The 6,000-nt window shown below is 34.9% G+C and overlaps 1 long non-coding RNA gene across 1 annotated transcript in view; it reads left to right on the top strand.

Moving 5' to 3' along the window:
• Positions 1–511: 511 nt before the first annotated feature.
• The window catches only part of LOC129078325 (uncharacterized), a 107,241-nt gene continuing 101,752 nt past the window's right edge, over positions 512–6,000 (top strand). The window contains exon 1 of the long non-coding RNA XR_008529952.1: positions 512–967. This is a non-coding gene — a long non-coding RNA (uncharacterized LOC129078325). The remainder of the gene's footprint in view (positions 968–6,000) is intronic.

Here is a 6,000-nt window from a genome sequence, read left to right as displayed (position 1 = left end):
GATGATTTTAAATTCTTTATAGTATTTGTTACACACAGCTATTGTTTTCCTCAGGTTTATATGTGTTGCTTAACATTTTAAAAACAAAGGAAAAGTTAAATATTCTTTTTCAGTTTCCATTGAAAAGAAGATCTGGTGCAGGTGTTCATTTTGTGATAAAAGATGCTGGCTCATTTTTGTAAACTTACTTGTTTTAAAAGGTAAGGCACATAGAATTTCTACATCCTTTCCACTTTAATCTCAGGGTTAATAAATTACATGTTTAAAATTTTGACATAATTTTTATTGTCATTTGGAGAACTAAAACTATGGGAATTATTTTCATCCCATTAATTTTCATTTATTTATAGGGACCTGACTATTTTTTCTTCTATTCAGTAGTTGATTTCTTTTCTAAAGCTTTCCTTTATGTACATTACAGGTATTTATGTAATGGAGTCATGAATGCCTCAACACACACGTTGACTACCTTGGATGAATGTAAGTCATAGCCAATTAATGTCTTATGCTAAAGGAACTCTAGATTTTTTTTTGAAATGTAGAGTAAGCAGAATGGACTTCTGAATCTCAGGGCCCTGGGTTCCTAGCCTGGCTTGGCTCTTGACTAGAAAGCAGTTGACCTCTCTGGGCCTCTGCCTCCTTGGCCATAAAATGAGATTGAGAACATCATGCTCACAGCTCTATTAATATCAAATGAGATGAAGTATCTGCACGGTGATGCTTGATAAATGGCAGAAATATTGTTAATATAGTGAAGTCAACATAACTTAAGGTCTGTGATGGTCCACATAGTAGAACCGTGGAGATCATCTTGAGTGTGCTATCCCTAGTGTTAATATTCATCCTGACTTTAAGAATAAACTTGTAAAGTGCCCTCTTTTTTCTCATTTTAGAAACTTCCTCAATTTCTCCTATAACACAAGGCAAAAATGATCCCAGGAGAACCGAGAACTGCAGAATCTCATTGGTTATTGAAGTGAATGTGCCACTCCTCAATTTTTTAAATAAGATATGTTTGGAATGGGAGTTATTAAACCTAGTAGGAGGTTTTATAGTCAATCTAAAAGCCCCATTGCTTACATAATAAGCCAAGTATCTAGTTTTTAAAGTAAACAGGAAATTACACAATATCCATCACCCTTATAAGATCTCCTCCCCAGTTCTCTGTGTTAGGATAAATATTATTTTCACCCTTCTTTTTAAGTACAATCCCTTTTCAGAAGCCAGTGAAAAAAGAAGTTTGGTAGATTTAATAGTCTTTTAGGAGAAAGTTGGTGAGATTAGACAGCCAGGTTTTTTTTGTTCTTCCATATTACATATTATTTCTCAAGCAATTCATATGAAATAAGTTGGAGAAACATAAGGTAGATATTGTATGTACTACTAGTGATTAAACTTTATTACTTTTTTTTATTTCTAAGGAGTGAAGAATAGGGAATTTTCTTTTAAAGAGGACTTTGGCCAAGCAATGATTACATATGACTATAAAATAGGCTTCAAGGTCTTCGAATATGTGGCTCTGAAAGTTCAGTTTGAGATTTTGGTTAGAGTTCGGAGAATAGAAGTTTCTATTTGGGATACTGTATCATGTTTTTCTTTTGTATAATGGAGGATAGTGTTTTTTGTTTGTTTGTTTTTCCTCACCAGAGGAAATGCTTATTGATTTTAGAGAGAAGGGAAGAGAGGGAGAGAATCATCAGTTAGTTGCCTCTCATATGCATCCCAACCAGGGACCAAACCCGCAACCTGGGCATGTGCCCTGACTGGGATTCAAGCTTGTGACCTTTTGGTTTATGGAACAACCCTCCAACCAACTGAGCCACACTGGCCAGGGCAAGCATAGTGTTTTTTGTTTTGGAGTTTTGTTTTGTTTTTTTTGTTTTGTTTTAACTAGACAACTAGAACATGTAAACCCAATTTGTAGGTTTGTACATTGGATAGGATAAGCTTATAAAACATTCTTAGTCCCCACTTGCTAATAAAATATTTTGTGGGTATTTTAAAAGAAATCTTTTCAATGACCTAAATATTGGGAGCTAGCAAAGGGTCAAGAATCTATCACCCTTAAACATTTAAGAATTGAGATCCCAAATAATGTGTTTATAACCACATGTGCATTAGTTATCATTTGCAGACAGATGCACTCTTGGGAAAGTTGAGATGGGAAGCCCTAAAGTGGGAAAATCTTTGATATGTTTTCATTTATGACTATGGAGCTAATTTTTTATGATACACTTATCATGATGTTGCTGCTTAGAGAGGTTACCTATTTTTTAACTTGTACAAATTTTAAAAAAGTCACTAATTATAATACCTTAACTTTTCACATGAGGATTCTGAATACTGGACAGACTAGAAATTTTGTTACTAAAAAATTTGAATGGGATTGCAGAAAATGTTCCAAATTTGAAGGAGGAAAAAATACGTGAGTGCCGCAATGAACCTTTCCTGTACTAGGGCCAGATATTTAGTTTCTCTAAATATGCACGGTCCGGCAGAAGTAACGCCTGCTTGAGTGTGGTGGTAGGGTAATAATATGGGTATAATAATTTATAGTTTTAATTTGAACATTTCACCTAGAACATCATAGTGTGATTGACTGCAATATTGTTATGTTACAGAATTACATGCTTCTGATTTTGTAGTCAAAGTTTTTATAATAAAAAGGGGCATTATTTGTGCCATAGCTTGTATTTCTTCATGGGGATAATATCTTCCCCACGTTGTCAAAAGTCAAAATATTTAATGAACGTGAATGTTTTTAAAGTTTTAAAGCATAGACCATTGTTATTATATGTTGGATAAACGATGTATTTATGGCTATTTGATTAAAAGTTATTGAATTGACCGATACTGTCTAAACATACTCTGTCGTGTTCCTGGTATATAACCCTGGAAATGAATCATTTTTACTAATCCAAGACTTTATTAATGAATAACATATATCCAATTTTCCCAAAAGCATGAGATATATGATTTTTTATTTTAAGGTGCATAATTTTAATATATACACAATAGCCTTGGCTAAACTGGTTAGAGCATCATCCCGATAGGCCAAGTGTGTGGGTCGATCACAACCTTAGGGCACATACAAGTATCAACCAATGAATGCATAAATAAGTGGGGCAACAAATTGATGTATTTATGTATGTATATATCTATATACCTTTCTATCTCTCTCTCCTGCCCACTTCTTCTCTCTCTAAAAAATCAATAAATTTTTTAAAATTTAAAATATACACAATAGAGTCATTAAAGAATATTTTCACACTCATTTCCAAGTATGATCTTTCCACCATTTGATGATATCCACCAAGATATCATCACTGTATCTTGGACCTACCCATTTTATAGAAGATGGTGGCACTATTAAAATATCATTTTATTTTGTTTACATTATGGGTTCTGTTACTATGCTGAAAATAATATCAGCACAGGAGTTTTGTTAGTGGCGATGTGAGTAATGGAAGGAAAGGAGAAGGAAGGGATAAAGAAGGGAAAAAGTTAGTTTAAAGGAAGTCTATTCTAATAAATTTATACCATTGCATATGAAAGCTAAATATGGGCTTCCTCATGCATGTACTTGTCCAAACATGATTGACATGTATTGCATTCCATGTTTCTCTGTATACTTACCTTTTCCTGGAATGTCCTTTTCTCCAGCATGTCCCTAGGTTTTTCAGCCTGCAAGGCCTAGCTCAAATCCTTTATTCTTCACATAGTTTTCTGTTTAATGAGCTAATATGTGTTAAAGTGCCTCTCATGGAAAATACCTAAAACACTCAGAAAATAGTAACTATTATTAGTCAGAACTCATCTTCTAATGCTTATAAACATTTTTATCTCTAGCACAGCATTTTTCAAATGTTATGTATTGTTAAAAAGCTAAAACTTTCTGTAGTCTAAAAGTAAGTTATTAGAACATGGGCTAAACACAGTTAAAGTGATTCATGATATGTCAGACTTATCAGAATGATCAAAGACAGCAATATATTATACATCTTCACTGAGTATAGAATACTGTTTTCCAAACCCAATTCAAAAATACCTGGTGAGACTCAAGTTCCAAGGAATACATTTTCAGGAAACATGCCTCCACCATTCCAGATTTTGATCTGAGAAAGTCAATTAGCTATATATTTTTCTCCCCAACAGATTTTGAGCTTCTGGACAGAAGGATTGGGCTTTGTTTAGCTTTTTAGCCCCATAGGATATAGAAGATATATCACACAGAAGGTCATTATATGCTTTATTTTTCTTATTGAGAGAGAAAGTTTTGGGTTTTTTTCCACTAAAGGAACTGGATAGGAGTTGAAAGCAAGGAAGGTAAAGGGGGAGTATTTTATTATTTTTGAAGAATTACCTGAGCTGTGAGTGGTAGAATAGAAACCCTCTGTGCCTCTCCCACTCTGCAGGAAGTGTGGACCTGGAGAAGGAAATATTGGGCCAGCTTTTGGCACACCCACTGTGTTGCAACAAAATAAGTTAGCTGATATTGCAGGGTTAGGGTGTAGAGGAGAAGCTAGTCCTTTAATGGTCAAGTATGTTTCCAAGTTGGCTGTTCTCATTTGGAAAGTACTTGTACATGGACATAGTTTAGTATTCCAATAACCTACCGTCCCTCTAGCTCATTATATTTGATCAAACCCTGTTCATCTACTGTGAGTGTGACATGGTATCATTCCAAAAACAATACTAAATAAGTCTGAAAATTCTTAATTTTCTTTTTTTTAATTTTTAAGTATATTTTATTGATTATGCCATTAGAGTTTACCCATTTTTTCTCCCCTTTATCTGCCCTGCACTCTCATTCCCACCAGAATTCCACCCTCGCCTCAGTTCATGTCCATGGGTCATACATATAAGTTATTTTGTTTCTCCATTTCGTATACTATTCTTAACTTCTTCCTGTCTATTTTGTACCTATACCCCCATTCTCTCCCCTCCCCACTGATAATCCTCCATGTGGTCTCCATTTCCATCATTCTGTTCCTTTTCTAGTTGTTTGCTTTATTTGTTTTTTGTTTTTGTTTTTATGTTCAGTTGTTGATAGTTGTGAGCTTGTTGTCATTTTACTGTTCATAGTTTTGATCTTCTTTTTTTAGATAAGTCCCTTTAATATTTCATGTAATAAGAGCTAGGTGATGATGAACTCCTTTAACTTGGCCTTATCTGGGAAGCACTTTATCTGCCCTTCCATTCTAACTGATAGCTTTGCTGGATAGAGTCATCTTGGATGTAGGTCCTTGTCTTTCATGACTTCGAACACTTCTTCCTAGCCCCTTCTTGCCTGCAAGCTTTCTTTTGATAAATCAACTGATAGTCCTATGGGGACTCTTTTGTAGGTAACTCTCTCTTTTTCTCTCTTTTTGCTGCTTTTAAGATTCTCTCCTTATCTTTAATCTTGGGTAATGTAATTATGATGTGCCTTGGTGTGTGCTTCCTTGGGTCCAACTTCTTTGGGACCCTCTGAGCTTCCTGGACTTTCTGGAAGTCTATTTCCTTTGCCAGATTGGGGAAGTTCTCTTTCCTTACTTTTCAAATAAGTTTTCAATTTCTAGCTCTTCCTCTTCTTCTGGCAGCCCTATGATTTGGACGTTGGGACATTTAGAGTTGTCCTGGAGGTTCCTAAGCCTCTACTCATTTTTTTTGCATTCTTCTTTCTTCATTCTGTTGTGGTTGAATGTTTATCTCTTCCTTCTGCTCCAAATTGTTGATTTGAGTCCTGGTTTCCTTCCCTTCACTGTTGGTTCCCTATATAGTTGTCTTTATTTTGCTTTGTATTGCCTTTACCTTTTCCTCTGTTTTGCAACCATACCACCATTTCTGTGAGCATTGTAATTATATCACCAAGGTTTTGAACTCTGCATCTGATAGGTTAGCTCTCTCTTCATCGCTTAGTTGTATTTTTTCTGGAGTTTTGATCTGTTCTTTCATTTTGGCCATATTTCTTTGTCGTGGCACTCCTTTGATATTGTAAGGGGTAGAGCCTTAGATATT

Source organism: Pteronotus mesoamericanus, unplaced genomic scaffold (assembly GCF_021234165.1).
Source record: "Pteronotus mesoamericanus isolate MK-2021 breed Mesoamerican mustached bat unplaced genomic scaffold, CSHL_Meso_final contig_73, whole genome shotgun sequence".
In the NCBI taxonomy this organism is placed as follows: Eukaryota; Metazoa; Chordata; class Mammalia; order Chiroptera; family Mormoopidae; genus Pteronotus; species Pteronotus mesoamericanus.
Note: the sequence above shows the minus strand (reverse complement) of the source record. Positions and strands in the feature narration are given on the sequence as shown.